This window comes from Gorilla gorilla, chromosome 2 (assembly GCF_029281585.2).
Source record: "Gorilla gorilla gorilla isolate KB3781 chromosome 2, NHGRI_mGorGor1-v2.1_pri, whole genome shotgun sequence".
NCBI classification, from domain to species: Eukaryota; Metazoa; Chordata; class Mammalia; order Primates; family Hominidae; genus Gorilla; species Gorilla gorilla.
In genome coordinates this window covers 169,883,221-169,900,729 of record NC_086017.1, presented here as the reverse complement: position 1 = coordinate 169,900,729, position 17,509 = coordinate 169,883,221, and the positions used below count along the sequence as shown (strand labels likewise).

General features: G+C 43.5%; 1 protein-coding gene across 1 annotated transcript in view; it reads right to left on the bottom strand.

The window, feature by feature from the left end:
- Positions 1-5,495: 5,495 nt before the first annotated feature.
- The window catches only part of LOC129532459 (putative uncharacterized protein encoded by LINC00596), a 33,013-nt gene continuing 20,999 nt past the window's right edge, over positions 5,496-17,509 (bottom strand). The window contains exons 4-5 of the transcript XR_010132990.1: positions 7,103-7,307; positions 5,496-5,579 (exon numbers count right to left, since the gene is read on the bottom strand). The gene's annotated coding sequence lies outside the window, so the exon portion shown is untranslated. The remainder of the gene's footprint in view (positions 5,580-7,102; positions 7,308-17,509) is intronic.

Below are 17,509 nucleotides of genomic sequence, written 5' to 3'. Positions count from 1 at the left end.
GTGGTCCCAGTCATGCCCCTGCTTCTTGTCCCTCATGTCACTTCTTTCCCAGGTGAACATGGTCCTTTTTTGCCTTCAGTCCCCAAATACACCTGTACAAATTTGCCAGATATGGCAGGCTCTCCATGAAGGTTTTGGGATAACACAGAGGGAGCACAGGGTACCCACCAAACAGAACAACCTTGAGGTAGAATAGGGTCTGAAGGCAGGGAACCTAAGGCTGTTTCACATTGACTTCATAGAACTAAATTGAAAGGAAAACCCTAACTTTCCATGCCTAAGTAACAAAAGGACCAGAGGCTACTTCCTTTGCAAACCCCCACCTTTTCTACAGGGCAGATAGGAAACTGAAAGTATCTCTGATTGGTGCCAAGCAACCAATCAGATGTTTGCATAGGAGTGTAACTTCATAACTTCACTTCAGCCTCTGACTGGTTGCTGTCCACAGCCAATCAGACTGATTGTGGACCAAGTCTTCCTTTGCATAAAAGTGCAACTTTGTAACTTCACTTTAGCCTCTCATGCTAAAGTGAATCTTAGGAGTTTGCATAGGAGTGTGACCCTTGTAACCACTTCAGCCTCTGAGTGGAAAGCAACCAGATTGATTGCAGGCCACCACTTCATTTACATGGGGTGAACACCAGGTGGCCAGTGGGAAACCTCTAAGAGGTATTTGGACCCAAGAAGATTCTGTATCAGGACCCTTGTGTCCCTATGCTCGGGCCCACCCCCACACTGTGGAGAGTACTTTCATTTTCAATAAATCTCTGCTTTTGTTGCCTCACTCTTCCCTTACTTTGTTTGTGTGTTTTGCCCAATTCTTTGTTCAAGATGCCAAGAACCTGGACATCCTTCACCAATAGCAACCTGAAATTGAAAACCGCTAATCATTGTTCTTAAAAGGTCCTTGGCCATCCAAGCCCTGGGGGTTTTCTACTGGCAGCCCTGATCTCACACTCATCCCACCACCAGTCCCTGGGTCCTCCCCATCCTTCTGCTCTTATCTCCACTGCTTCTCCTTTCCCAGGCTCTTCATCCCTCTCCAGAGCTACCCTGACATTTCAGTTTCATCTTTTTTTGTACTGTGTGTTTCAGCAATCTGAGTGTTACTGTCTCCCACTCATCCTCACCTTTTGAAGAAAGAACCAAAAACAAAAACAAAAAAAGTCAATATAGGCCTTTCAAGATACTCCAAAAACTTAAGAAAAAAATGTTAAGGCTATATTACAAGACCCCAGAAAAATGATGCTCAGAAGACAAAAGCAGTAATTTTTAGTTTAAATAGTACTTTTTCTCTTGCAGTAAGTACATCAGGGAGAGTAAAGACTTCCTCTTGGAAAAGTATGCCATCTGGTTCTTGTCATACTGTTGTGCTCCTTAACTCATTTCATGCAAAATTTCCAGCACCATGTTTGAGGGACCCTGATTACTCCTCATCCATGCAGTTTCAGAGCCACAGGAGAGATGCATGTGGGTGGGCAGAAGTGGAAGTTGTTTATGAGCATGAAGTATTTCTGAGAAATGAACGCATTGATGTTGGGATTTGAAACCTGATTTATCTCTTTGATGATTACGGGAGGAAATTTTATTATAAACAATAATATTTGCTGGCATATGCATGGATGTCTGAACTCAGATGATAAAAACTAGAGGATTTTGAGCATCTTGGAAAAAAATTGTACAATTAATTTAAGATTTCTTACATGACCTAGAAAAGGGGAAGCAAATACACCGGAAAAAAAAGAAGGTGGAGGAGGATCACATTACTCCTTCACTGTTAATTAGAAGAACTTTCAACCAAAACACATAACTGGGTAACAAATACCAGGTAATTTTGTTTGACTGAATTTTTTTTCACTTCATTTTCTTTGAAGTGAAAAAAAAGTAATTTTTAAATACAGGAAATAACATTTTATGACTGAGTATTCTCTTCAAAGAATCTGGGTCAGCAGCTCATTTCAAATTTTCAGTGCCTAGAGGATGATAATACTTAGTGCTGTTTGCTGGTGATTTACAACACTTTCGTGGCTTAACACCAAGAATATACATATTAAAAATCATGCTCTGCCTGAATCCAACAAGCAGATGCCCCACCTTCTTTTAAGGAAGAACATGACAATAATGAACGGATAATAGAGTACAAACAAAGACACTCAAACTGCATTTCCTAATGTTGCAAATGTTAATATTGAGTAACAAAGCATCATTTCTATTAAAGCTGGCCTTCAGCCACTCCCTTATGAGGTGGAAAGAAATCTTTTTACTTTCCCATAATTCTACTACTTACGGGAAAGCAAGTTGACTTTGCCCAGCACTGATGCAAAGAGCATGACCCAGAGTTCAAGCCGCAGCACTGCTGCTCAGGAGAGTGGAAAAGAGAAAAGTTATTGGCACAATAGCAACCAAGTGTTCAATCTAAATGTTCTGTTTCTTGAGCTCCCAGGTAACTCAGCTTCACATCTTTTCCTTGTACAGGTCAACTCCACTTAGGTAGAATGTGAATATATAGTATGAGAGGCCAAAAACCCACATCTATATAAGCAAAATTATCTCCCCCTACTGCCAATTCATAAAAATAACACCTGCCAGAATGGAACAGAATGCTGAAAAGTCCACCTTGAAAAGATGAGCGATTTTCAAGCCAAGAAAACTTGAATGTATGAAACCCCCTAGAAAGAATGTGTCATCCAGAGGGTAATTGGCCCATCGCAGAAACATGGAAAAGAGGAAAAGGAAGACAGCAGGGCACAGTGTTCATAAGAAAGAGACACAGGATGCTTTTTAAGAAACTTGGGTGTGAAAGCAAAACAGGCAATATTTAGAAAGGAACTTTTGGTCAATGGGTGGAAATGGGTTAAAATAGGAGCCGTTTGCACATAATTATATTCTAAGGGGAAGGAAGCAATAGAGAGAGCAATTGAAAATGTAAGGAAGAGAGGGAAGAACTGATGTGGGTGAGGGTGCATGTTTACAACACAGGCTGGGAAGAGTCGGCTGCGGGAGTCACACTGCTAATAAAAGGCAGAGACCAGGGGTTTTTGGACCTCGGTGCAAATTGTGGTCTTGCCACTTTCTATCTGAGGGACCTTGTCACCCTGATGGTGAAAACCAAGCCTATAACAGAAGAAAGGAAAGACAAGAACTGGGAGGCTGTGATAAGGGAGCTGCATATATCAGCAGTGCAGGAAGTCTGGCTGTTGACATGGTTCTTGGTGAGCCCAAGAGAGCTGACTGCTGGAAAAGAGTAGAGGAGAACATTTTCAGCCTCAGAAATATCACTGGCCTCTGATGGGAGAGATAAGTGGTCTCAGGGCCTAATGAGTGCTGGAGAATTCATTCATTCATTCAGTGAACAGGACTGAGGCCTCTCACTTTGCTAGACATTTTGGAAGACAGGGGTCAAAATCATAGTTCCTACTCTCAATGAGCTCACAGCCCTGTACTAGTGATGGACAAAGAACCAGTATGTGACAGTTCAGACTAATAAGCCCAACAAGAGAGGGATATACAGGACACTGTGGGACCCCTAAAGGGAGCACCTTGTGCAGAGGTAGAAGGATAGGAATGAACGAGAGGTGACGGGTAACAGGAAGAGAGAGAAGCACCGCAGGAGTCTCTGAAGAGTGTTCACAGGGGGTGCGAGGCTTGCTGTGCAGAAACCAATAGGGGCAGGTGAGAAATGCTGACCCCAAGGGATGAGCAGGCTCATGTCAGGGTGCTACAACCGTCCCCTCCTCTTCACTCTTTCCTGCACCCCAGACTCCAAGTCTTAAACTAGGTTATCTCCCCAGTGGCCTGGCCTGCCCCCCGAATGCTCCCAAACCAGTATCTTCTAACCCTAGTCAAAAATTACCCCTTCCCTTCAGCTAGCCATTAGAATTGAAACAAATTCCCACTGCCATGTGAAAGTCTGATTATCCTACTGTTCCCAAGGCACCAGCCTTTTAGTGGGATGCTTGCTGTAGTAGATTGTATCTTCCAAAAATGGCCACAAAATGTTTCTGAGTCCACATGCTCATCCAGAAACTTTCTACTCCCTCATTAAGAGATAGAATCTATTTCCCTTCCCCTTGAAATTGGGCTGCCTTTGTGACTTCTTCAATAAAAAGAGCTGCTTGGAACCCCCACCCACAGCCCTTACCTCCCCTGCATCCATGAGCACACCCCTCTGGGACTATACTGTCTCCCATTGCCTCCCTGACTTGGGACTTTGGCTCTGGAGTTCACTCCCTCCCCCAAGGCCATAAAAAACCCCCACTGCACTCTTTAGTCCCTGGGCTCCAGCCACTGCCCTCTCCCCAGATTTCTCTGTTTTCTGCCATCTCTGTGGGATCCGCATAATCTGCCTCCAGCAGTTTCTGGGAGTGAACCCAGCTATCTTGCTGAAGGTAGGGTAGGGGTGGATGCAACAATGGGCTGATTGTTATCAATATGTATGGCAAGATATTATCTTGAGATATTAATCTGTGGGTTTTTCTTTGCTCACTTCCTTGTACAGTGACCAAACAGCCTCACGCAAGAGTACAGTTGGTAAAGAGGGACTGAAAAGAGCCAAAAATGTCAACGTTCATATTTGTGACTCTAAAACAGCATCTGAGAATCAAAAAAGCAAGGCTTGGGGCACAAAGCACAGAGACATGTGGACCAGGGACAGAGATAGACAGACAGCCCCATCCCAGTGCCTCCAGGGAGACCAGAGTAAGGTGTGCTGGGCCGAGGGAGGGGAGGAGCACATGGTGAGGAGCAGGTCCGCATTGGAAGTCTTGGGAGCCCCAGGAGCCCCTCAGCTGGTTGCATATTCCCAGAGATGTTTGCCAAGCCCTGATTACATATCCACACTCCCCTGAATGAAGACGCCCTCCCCACTCCAGTGTCTAAGGACTCTCATGAGCCCTGCAGATCTGTTAGGAACACTTTCAGCTCTAAGCAACTAAAGATATGATTAACAGTGCCTTAAACGCTACAGGTGTATTTTTTCACACAACAAGAAGGCTGTAAGTGGGTAGTTTGTTGGTAAAAATGCAGTTTATCCAGGACCTAGCTCATGAGCTTAGGATTCAACTAGTTCTGGAATCATCCTGAGGAATCTATAATTCTGAAAACTTCCTAGATGATTCTAATTTGCAATCAGATATGGAAGCCACTTCTCCCAAGTTTACTAAGGCTGCTGTACTCTCCCCTCTTCTGAGTTTTTGGAGTCCATTAGCTTTCAGAGGAGTCAACAGTGCTACCAGTGAACACCTGACTAATTTATTCACTCAAATGGCCAGCACACCGTAATTGCTCGCCTTTTACCTGGCAGCATCAGCTCAGTGAGGGTTGTGAACTGGGCCTAGAGACATGAGAATTCAGCAACATTTCCAAACTGGGTAGAATTTCCACAGACTATTTCAAGTGCTTTTTTTTTTCCATTCAAGAAAGATGGGGCAACCAGCCAAGTAAACATGTTGTTTTTGTCTGTTTTGTGTTGCTAAAACAGAATACCTGAGACTGGGTAATTTATAAACAATGATTTATTTGGCTCATGTTCTGGAGGCTGGTGCTGGAATCTGGTGAGGGCCTTCTGGCTATGCCATTTTCTGGTGGAAGCAAAAGAGAGAGAAAACAGGGCCAAACTCATCCTTTTATCAGGAACCCACTCCCACAGTAACTAACCCACTCCCAAGATAATGGCATTAAGACTGTCCTGATGACCTCATCACCTCTTAAAGGTCCCACCTGTCAACACTGCTGCATTGAGGATTAAGTTTCCAACACATGAAACTTGAGGGACACATTTAAACCATAAAAATGGTGGGCTGAACATTGTCTTTTGCCTATATTCCCACCCCCAAAATTCACTACAGTATCGAGATTTTGTTAAAGGCAAAAAACAAATAAACAAACCATCTCAAGGACAAGGCTAAAAGAGAAAGGAGCAAGTGTGGAGAGAGAGAGGTAAACACGATGTCGGAAACTGGAAAGCAGGTGGTAAATGATGAGTAACTTAGAGACCAGGCACAGGTTGCAGAGAGGAGGCAGGAAGACAACAGACTGGCCCCGGAGCCCCTGGTAGGCATAGAATTGGAGGCCCCGGGAACCTCTCTGGTTGTGGGGTGTTGGTTAAAAGGCTATACTAAATACAGCTTGATCCTTTGATCGCTTCTCCACTCCCATCAGACAAGCCACCTCTCTCATCCGACAGAAGACATACCAGAGAAGGGGATAAGGGGCGAGTCAGCATGCTGAACGGTGAGAACAGCCTGCAGCCTTTCGCCACTGCATCTGAGAATCCTGGTGACTCAGCTTAGACACATGGGGCGACAGGCTACAAATTTCTTCTCTGGAGAAACTGAGCTCCTCAAAGAAAAGACTTATAAACAATGACTACTGGAGATTATAATCAAATATACATATTCAGAGAAAGCCAACACAGCATAAAAAGCAGAATAAACTTTAAGGAAAACTGTAATTAATATCTTCAGAGAAAGAATATAACTGCATCTACAAAAAAGAACAAACTATTCATAAAACAAAAATGAGCTCTCAGTTCTAAAAAAAATATAAAAACAGGAAAAAAAATCCAATAGAATCCAAACAGGCTTTACTGGGAAGGTACTGGAGGATATATTCCACAAAAGGAAGGAGCAAACCAGGAAGAAGGCATACAAAGGATTCGAGAGAGACGGATCCAACTAAGGAGAACTGAACGACACATCAGAGCAGGAGGCCAATGGGCTCCAGAGGGGATGCGTTAAAAATAAAAAATCAGTTGATTACCTGATGTGTTTGAACTATTAAGAGGAGATTAACACTGCTGGCAATGCGTTGGAGGAGAATTAGGGACAGAAAAATATCAAAACAAGATAATTTTGAACTCCAGGGAGAAAAAGGAGTTGTATAACAACGGAAGTATTATCAGTGTACACTGTGTGCCTTACCGGGGAAAACATTTATAATAATCACAACAGTTAACTTTGAGTAGTTACTTAATTAAAAAATACAATATAATTACATTGGAAGAATAGGGGAACAAAAGTGCTCAATCTTCATCTTTCATAGGAAGAAGTCAAAGTTTCTGCCTAATCTGAAAAATCAACACAGAAGCGTATAATTTAGATACCTGGGGAAACATGCGGAACTTTCAACTAGCCGCGCCAGTTGAAAATGGGACTGGTTTCTCTGATGAGAATGGCTGGGTAGGAAATGGTAATCTGTCAGACCACAGGGAATTTTTCTAGTCAACAAACTCCAGACGTTTGTGATTCTTTTCCTCCTGGTTCACTGGGTTCAGCCAAAGTCCTCCCTAGAAGATTGCCAAGTGTAAGCTGTGAGGAAACACACAATGAACTTCATTTGAACTCTGTTTCATCTTTTCTTTTTTAAGCCAAAAATGTCATAACAAACAGAAAGGAGACAAAGTAGATGCAGATATGTGGGGGTATTAGTGCAGAGGGTCTATCCCTTGAGCCTTTCTTACCAACACGAAGAACTGCGAGTGGCTTCTCTACTGACCCAATGGACTGGGCATTTCCCACACATTCAAATGAATGAAAGAGTGAACGAACGAACAATAGACACGCCCATTATTCTTCATGCATTGTGAGTGCCTAACACACATTAGGTACTACACTGTTTGGCTCCAGCACTTCTATCCGATTCACTCAGAGTTTTAACGACCTCTGTGTGTGTTGTTATGTATGAAGTGGGCACCACTGATGTGCCAGGGATCCTCCCCATCTTCAAAAGTATTACAATCCATTTGGGGAGGCAAAATGTGAATAAAGGAAAATTTAAACCAGTGACCATAGACAGCCAAGTTGTGGGTGCAGAGGAAGGAGCTATTGTGGGCCTGGAACCCACCCCCAGAATGTGGGCCTGGTGTGGAGTGGACAGGCTTTCCCAACACTGGCTGCAAATCCTAGAGTATTTCCCACATATGTGTTCATGCTGATGATGGGAATATGGGAAGACAGTGTCACACCAACTGACACTTGTTAACAAAAGTCAGCAAAGAGCAAATGTGGTTGGCTTCCCGCAAGCATTCTCATGTTTCCCTTGGTGCTTTAACTCTAAGGCAGAGAAATAGCCATTCTCTTTCCTTCTCTGCCAGCAGGGAAGTGGGAGGGGCACTGGCCAGCTGCCTGTCCCGCTCACTCACAGTGACTGCAGAAGTCAATTGATTCCCTACTTTCCAAACTCCCGCCCCCACCACCAACCTTGGGTACTTCTTCCCATTGGAATAATGATTAAACCATTGTCCATCAGTAACTGAGAAACGGTTCCCTGATCTGGACCCCTTTTTTTGGTGTTTTCTAGTGCTGGAATTCTGTGTCTCCTCTCCTGTGTCCTCGGGAAACCACCAGGTCCAATGTCAGCCCCATTAGTCAATATCAGAGCAGCCCCTTCCTAGTTGTAGGAGGAGTATCCTAATGGAGGAGAACTCTTGGTCTCACTCTGCAATTGCTCAGACTTCCAAGTGTAGAGTCTTCACTAAAGGCATTTCTTTATCTCTGGCTACTTTGCTTTTATTTACTCATAAAAATATCAGGAGGTGCAGTACGCTTTCAGTTTTATAAATATTCCTTTTTAGCAAAATGCATACTCTTTGCATTTCAACCTCTCTGACTTTGGGAAATCAGATGACTATAAGAGGAGCACAGTCTTTAAAAGGCTCTTGCACTCTGTGGGACAGTTAATTCCGGAGAGTTGGCTGCTTGTGTGCATTTTGGAGAGCTCAGCTCTAACTACATGCATCTAGAACAGACGCACACAGGAGACCCTCAAAAAATATTTTTAAAACAATAAAAAATTAGGCCGGGTGCGGTGGCTTATGCCTGTAATCCCAATGCGCACCTGTAGTCCCAGCTACTTGGGAGGCTGAGGCAGAAGAATCGCTTGAACCCAGCAGGCGGCGGTTGCAGTGAGCAGAGATCGTGCCACTGCACTCCAGCCTGGGTGACAGGGCAAGGCTCTGTCTCAAAATAAATAAATAAGAATAAAAAATTAAAACCTTGCACCTGATGGCTGTAAGCTTATCATACCACAATATGAGAAACTGTTGGCAATTTCTATTTTGTGTTCTGTTCACATGCATTTGTCCATCCTGTGAACTTACATAGACTCCACCAATTTGTTTGAGGCTGCCCTGAGAACTTATACTGATTAACCTAGTGGCTCTATGTTCAGGTGTAGGGAGAAAGGCCTCTCTTCTTGCTCTTTCCAAATGAACTGCTTCTTGAGATCAGCACCAGGAGGACAGGGCTCCAGCTGCCATTTTCCTTGAACCACGCAGGCCCTCTAGCATGGATTTGGCGTGTAGGAAAATCTCCATGAGTGCAGAAAGCAGCTGAAGAAGTCACAGGAGGAAGATCCCCATAAGCCCTGCCCCAAACATGCTCCATTTAAGGATTCTGTTATGGAGGCTTAGCACCAACTATGTGTCAGTGGTAAATAAGACAGACAAAGCTCTGCTTTCAAGGAACCTATAGTCACATGGAGGAGCTGGAAATTGCAGGGTCCTGTAGGGGCACAGAGAGGAACATGTGGCCCAGATGGCCACAGAGAAAGTAACCTCTAAATGCTGACACCTAAAAGATAAGTAGCAATCATTAAGCCAAAGCAGGTGGGTAAGAGATGCTGTGATTTATTTGGAGTAAACCTAGAACAGAGAACGCAAGAGGAAGAAGTAGCCAAAGAGGAGGTAAGAGATGCCAGGGGAAGATCACATAGGGATCGTGTTAGGTTTGTCTTTATCCTGGGAGAAATCGGGAGTCACTGAAGTAATTTAAGCAGGGAAGGGACATGATCAGATTTGCATTTTAGAAATATCAAATAGTGATTTAAACCAGGGGAGTGGTAGTGGAGATGATGAAAAGCAGCAGAATTTAAGAATCATTTAGGAGGCAGAATTTATAGATCATGGAAACTGAATGAATGAGATGGATGAGAGAGGGCGGGAAGTCAAGATCAAGCTGCAGGTTTCTAGTACAAGCAAGTGGGAGAATGGAGGTGCCATTCCTGAGCTAGAGCACGTAGAAGAAAAACAGGTTTGGAGAAAGTGGGAAGACAATGATTTTGTTTGAGCTGGTTGAATCCGAGTCACCTGTAGGACATCCAAGTGTAGACAGATGTCCATCACGTGGTTGTGCATTTGGGTCTGGAGCTCAGCAGAGAATCTGGGATTTGGAAGGCATCAGCATAGAGATGGCTGTGAAAGCCATGAAAGTCAGGGGGTGGGCAGGGGGTGTAAACTGGTTAGTTGATGGATTAATTGGTTGGTTTAAAGGTAATACAGACAGTTAATACTAGCTCTCCAGCTGAAGAATCAGAGCACATTTCAAGAAGATCAGTTTAACATTCCAAGGCTAGAGCTTAACCAAGACCACGCTAACTCTGTTCAAGGGCCTAGAGCCGCAATGCCCAACACGGCAGCCACTAGCTACATGTGCTTTCTTAAATTTAAATGAATTTAAATTTAATTTAAAACTCACTTCCTCAGTCATACTTGCCACCTTTTCCATGCTCGATAGCCACATGTGACTAGTGACTACCATATTTGGCAGCACAGATATTATGGAACATTTCCAACATCACAGATAGGTCCATTGGACAGTGTTGCCCTAGTTATTTGCATTGTCAAAATTAAGAGCTGACGCAAACACCACAAGCATGGTGCAGCTTAAATTAGCAGAGGAGGGCAGCAAGATGATGCATGTCCTTTCCAAGCCACTCATCACCCAAGAAAAATATACTTAAACCAGGCACCCCAGATGCAGCCTGTCTTGTGCTCCAGGAGAAGAAGCCCCTGCAGCTCTACCTTTTGCTATAGACTTTGAGACTGACAGCAGGCGGCAAAACCTAACCAAGGATGTGACTGGAGGCTTTTGTGGGAAGGAAGCCTCTTAGTGGAGATGAATCTCCTGCCAGCTGATCAAGGGTCCCCCTTCCAGGGTTCTAGAGGAAGTGAGCTATGGAAATTCCTTAGGCAGGGTAGAAGCCCTGTGCCCAGTGGCTTGTTGCCAGGAACCCAGAGAGATTCAGGTCATTCGGGGGACAGTACTACCAGGGCCTCCTCAGTGATAAAGCACATTCTATGCTTCTTTTCTAAATTAAGCTTTAAACCTTTATTGACAATGTTATATTAATGATATAAAAAGTTAGACTCACAGGACATTGGAAGTCATCTGGTTTTCTCCTGACACAGCTGGAAGAGATGACCCTTCCTCTGCTGATGGTCCTCCAGTGACCTCCCCAGTGGAGGATTTATAATTTAGATAGATAGATGTGTGTGTGTGCGTGCGTGCGTGAGTGTGTGTGTGTGTGTGTGTGTGAGAGAGAGAGAGAGAGAGAAAGAGAGAGAGAGAGACTCTCTACCGGTTCTGTTTCTCTGAAGAACATTGAATAATACACAGATAATATCCAGTTCAACCACATTCTATTTAATAGCTACATGGCAATCCAAATCCATGTTGATGGATATTTGCGCTGTTTGTTACAATGCCACAGTGAACATTCTCAGTCATGTCTCAGTGTGTGCAAATGCACTTTGAAAATGCATTCGTAGAAGTGGAGTTGCTGGATCAAAGGGCATGGACATTTAAATTTCATTAGGTGTTGCCAATTTGCTTTCCAAAAAGTTGAACCAATTTACATGCTACTAACCAGGAATAAGAATGCCTGTTTTTCCATGTAAGAAGTGGTTGGTTGGTTGCTTAGTTTGCTGGTTGAAGATGGGCAACCTTAAGCATGCTTAAAACAATGAAATGAAAGAAAGGGGGAGGAGAAATAGAGAAACAGAAGATTATAGAAAGGGAGAAGCTGGAGGAGAAAGAGCACAGAGTGCATGTGCAGGAATTCACCCTGGAGAGGAGGAGGGACTCTCCTTCCAACACAACAAAAAGAGGAGAATGGGGTGGAGCTAGTCAGTTTGTAAGTTTGGTGGCAGGAAGAGGCTTTTATTTTTTCTGAAAGGTAAAAGGAATGAGTGGTTGCTTAAAGTGACGGTGGAGGAATTAGGTTGGGAGGTTGGTACAGAATAAATATTAAGGTAACCACCATGAAGAATAGGAGGGAAAGTTGACTGGTAAAACAAAGAATGATTTCCAAGCAGCATTTAAGTCCAATCGTTTATTTTTAGCCAAACACAAGTTTTCAACAACACTTCCACTCAGTCTCCATCAATACATCCCTCCCTCCTAACAGAACACAATGGAGGAGCCACTTGTAGGCAGGCCACCATCTGAGAATCCCTCAAGACGAGGAAGGCAAGTGGGGATCTTCCCAAGCATGGAAGTTAAGCCCCCACTGCAGGGTTTTTTGTGTACCAGAGGCATCCAGGTTCTCCTAACTCTATAACCAAGGGCCTCTCTCCACTTGGTTACAGAGGCACCTATGGTGTGGTTTCAGGATGTCCTCAAAACATCTCCCCCATCACTCCTGAAAATTCACCTCAGAGAACTAAGAGTTGGTCCTTGCTTCTTGCTGAGGTACACAACAGATGCCCACTGCAGCCTATATTCCTTAGTAAGGACTAAGATCCCTTAGTCCAGTCCTATTGTCCAGCCCTCTCCCCAACAGTTCATCCCGTACTAACTCTGATGGTGCCGCTGCACTCCAACCTGGGCTGCAGAGTGAGACCTTGTCTAAAAAATAAATAAAAAATAAGACACCTATCAATGACCCCCTGCGACAGTGCAGCAGTGGGGGAAGGACCTCGTAGACAGGTTGCCTATGTGCTGCCAAGGGCAGGTCAGAAGGAAGGACCCTAACAAGCTGCCTTCGCCTTGAAGCTCCGTGTTTCACTGTTTGGCCCTGCCAACACATAGAAATTAGATACCCACATGTTTTTTCAAATTAACAAACCTAAAATTTTATTTATTTACTTTTCAATGAATTTGAATCCTCCAGTGATACAGCATCACATGGATTCTGTGCCCAATGGCCTTAACAGGAGGGTGGCTTTGGAACTTGGCACAAACCACGCTGTTCTTTCCTTGGGCACAAGTTACCTTTCCCCAGATGACTCTGGTTTTGTTTGATTTGCTGCCAGGGCCACTGTGTTGTTCTTTGCACACATAAGTACATCTGTTTCCCAAATAAAATTCAGTTTCATCTCGGGCATAAACACCTTCAATTTCAAGAACAGTTGTGTGCTCCCTCTGGTTCCAGAAATGTCACTTCTAGCAAAAGTGGCCTCAGGGCACAGCCCTGCAGACATGTTTGCTGTTTCAGAAGCCCTGTTCCCATGGGCCTCTCCAGGCTCCAAGAGGGCAAAAAGAATGAATTTGATATCTTTTGATAGAATAAGAATCTCTCTTTCATTAGAGAAGAACAAAGTACTATCTTATACAATGTATCCCAAAATAAACTGTTTTAATTACTGAATCTAAGACGTAGTGATACATGTAGTCCTAAATCTTACTCCAATTCCTTAAAACTAGCTTGAATTTCCAGAAAGTTGGTGCTCTACTATTTGTGATAAAAAATTAACACTACAAAAAAAATAGCTCCACTAATAATTCCACCAGAGAAAAATTACTTCACTTCTCACTATTGAGATTTTGAAAGACTGCGTATCTGTTTACCTGGACATCTTCCTAAATTTCATAATTAATCCTCAAATGATGTAAGTAAAAATTCTGCAGGTCAGTAGGAGGAAACAGAATTGAATTTTATAAAGTATTAAGGTTGCTCAAGATACGGCCAAAGGCCATACTCCCTTGGGCTCTGGAGGATCATGTTCTCAGGAAAAGTAGAGTTAGGGTTGGAGAGAACTCAAAAAGGATATGAGGGGTGTAGCAGGATGTGGTCGTTGCGATTTAGGAGGCCTCACCCCCCATGAGTCAGTAATAATTATAATACTGAACACCCCTTGGGTACTTTTGAAACCTTAGAAGCCCCTCAAAGCCCCACCATGGGTCCAGTGCACTGTGTTGCTGAGAAAGGTCATTTTTACAAATATCATGTAACCTGATGTGCTCTGAGGTGGTGGACAGCATGGGGGAGGAGGAGCTCCATCCTGACTGAGTGCTAAGTGTTGCAGTCATACCCTCCTCACTGAGAGTACTGTGTGTCCACTCTGCCTGTCCACAATTGACAGCAGGGCAGTCAGTGAGCCTCTAAAGACACAGTCTGAACACACACACCTCTACCTGAACATCTGAATGGCCCCACATCACTCTTAGAACAAAGGCCGAATACCTAATATGGTCTTTGGAACTTGGTATCTGTCTTAGTCCATTTGAGCTGCAGTAACAAAGTATCTCAGACTGCATAACTACCAAAAAAAAAAGTATTGGTCACAGTTCTGGAAGCTGAGAAGTCCAAGATCAAGGCACTGGCAGATTTGGTGTCTGGTGAGGGCCATTTCCTCATATACAGGAGTCTCTTCACTGTAAGCTCACATGGCAGAAGAGAAAAATGAGTTCCCTAGGTGCCTTTTATAGGCACTAATTCCATTCATGTGAGCTTCTCTTAATACTCGTTTGGATTAGGTTTCAACATATGACTGGAGGCAAGGGAACATTCCCATCAGAGGGGTATCTGACTTCTGCCCACTTGCCCACTTCACCTTCCCCATCCTGCTCCTGCCACTCTGTCCTTTTATGAGCTCCTCAAGCATTCCAGATGGGCATCGTCCCACCACAGAGTTCTGCACATGCTGCCCCCAACCCAGGGCACTCTCCCTTCCCCACCTCCTTGCCTTGCCGAAACTTTAGGAAGCTCATTTATCTTGACTGGATTGCTTAATGTTAGTCTAATGTTTAAATTGTCCAGTTGAGATAACAGGGTCCCCTTTAGTGCCATGAGTCTATGATTATTCTCTTTTTCTGGAGGACAGAGATGCAAAAGTTAAAGTAATCAAACTACTGTTAAGTTATAGAGAATAAAATTCAAGAGTAAACCTTTACTGTGTTAGGGGTAGAAATTTGCATGTTAATTATATGCTGTACTGGTGGGGAATGAAGCCAAATGTTACATTTATAAAGGATGGTACAGCACTATGCCATTGATTCATGTGTCAAGCGTTTATTGAGAGCCTGTGATGTACCTGTGCCAGGTATTAGGAAATAACATAGTGAGCAAAACAGACATGGGCCTTGCCCTTATGGAGATCACAGCTCAGTGGGAGAGGAAGACGTTAATCAAATAATCATACACATAACTGCACAACTGCCTATTGTGATAAATTCTCAAGGGAAAGGTTCTGAGAGAGGTAAACTAGTCTGGGTGGGAAGCTTACTGAGAAACAGACCGTTAAGCTGAGACCTAAAGCAGGAGTGTGAAACAAGGCAAAGGGACCAGCCAGTGCCACCACTGCCTTCCAGGAAGCCCAAAGCCTACCTTCCTACCAACACACAGAGCCCACCCGACACGGCCAGAGCCAAACACAGCCATGCTCTACTTCTCTCCACATAGACAGAAACACGTGCGCATCCACACCCAACGCTGGCAAGTAGACATAGCCCAACAGAAGGAGAAACCCCACATGGATTACTCATCTCATCTTACCACAATCAACACAAAATTAAACACAGCAGTGCATCCACACTCTTATTATGACTTCCTTTTTTATTGAACTTTTAGTTTTTCTGTTATAAATATTATGAACTTTTTACAAATTCAACTCTTTCAATGAACTATAATTATCATTTTCAGGGCCACGTTCACATTTCCAAAGGCAGGCAGGAGCTCTCTAGGTCAATGCCTATGTCCTTTCATCACGGCTCCTAAACCACTTGAAATCATTATTTTGCTCCAGATCAATCCTGAGGTTTTCTCTGACTAAGACAGGAAATCAGCTTCCCTGCAAGGGGCCCTGGCTCCTTATAGAGACCAAATTCTGAGCAGAGGGGGACACACAAGAGAGTGAGCAACGGCCAAGCACCCCCACTACTCTCCTGTATCGTTAGCAGTGCTAGAGTGAAGGTACATCTTTGAGGACTTGCATTCTCAATACTGCTCTGATTTAACAGACCATGTTGTTGTAACCTACTTTTCTGATAGGATGAGATTCCACTGACTATAAGATTTTTTCTTTTCTGCTCTTTCTTTCCTCAGGGAAACTGAGGCTGAGAGAGCCTGTATGACATGTCCAGGATGCCATCAGCAAGCAGTGGGATGCTATTTCAAACCTGGTCTAATCACAAAGCTCATGTCCTCTCTATTACAAACCATTTTGTGAAACAGAAGCTACAGTTCTGGTCATTCATTTATTTATCCCATAAATCAATCTTTCTTTATAGCTTACGACTCACCTTCTTCCCTTCTCCATCCTGTCTCATCGTTGTAAGATGATCAAAGTAGGTCCTGTCCTTCCTGAACATGCTGCCAAACTTCTTTTAATTTTTAAATATGTGAATAGAGACAGGGTCTCACTATGTTGGCCAGGCTGGTCTCGAACTTCTGGACTCAAGCAATCCTCCTGTCTCTGCCTCCCAAATTGTTGGGATTATAGGCATGAGCCACCGTGCCCAGCCCACACTGCCAATGATGAGAAGAAAATGTTCCTAGAATGGCATTCAAGGAATCTTTTCAAGAAAAAGCACTTTTATAAATTATTTTTATGCATTAAAGAATTATTCTCTCAGGTAATCACATTGGCTCACATTTCAAGGTCAAGATCAGGATGAGGAGTAGAGGATAATAACAATGGATATCATCTGGGCAGTGTATACCAGTAGAGCAACAGTAAATGAGGATCCAAACCCTGACAAGCTCTGAATATCAGAATAAATGACCTGCTCCTTCCTTGCAGAATTGGCCTGTGGATCAAATAAGAGCCCAATAGCTCTTAGCCCAGCATCTGGCACAGATCAAATACTTGGAAAATGCCCACCATCATTGGAAGCATTACTTCTTTCTGAACCACCCAGCTTCTTGAGCACCATGTATACAGTATTACGATTGGAGTTGGAGTTAGTATAAACAAACAATCCTGCCTGTCAAATAGCAAAAATAATGGTTTCAAAAACCACTTTTCTTGAGAGAAACAATGTGTTGTTATGAGTTAGAAGAAGATGAGCTGGCCTAGTGAGGAGAGTGACAGCGTGGAGGAACGGACCACTTTGGGCCTCCTTCGTGGAGAGCTCCTACCCATCCTCTCTCAGGGCCTAAGAAAAATAAATGAGGCAAAAAGCAACTGAGCTCAGAACTATAGTGGATGAAATCAAATTTAATGGGCATCCTTACCAAGAATTAAGTCAAATGGTTTAAGCATTTAGGATAACTTGCCTTTATCAAAAGTCAAGGGAGATCTTGTTTTTAGTACATTTAAAAAAAAGACTTTACCTCACCCCAATCCTAATTCCCGCCAATACCACACAGTTTACTTACTTTGGTTTCTTCATTCAGAGTGATTATATTCCCAAATTGGGGCCTACTAAAGCCTTTGGAGGCCTTCCATCTGTAAAGATGGAAGATTAAATAAAATTGCAATCAGCTCAGTAGAATGTGGTAATGTTATAGTAGAGAAAATTAATAGTCCCTGTCCCACATATTATAAAAATCTTCTTTGAAGAAAAGCAGA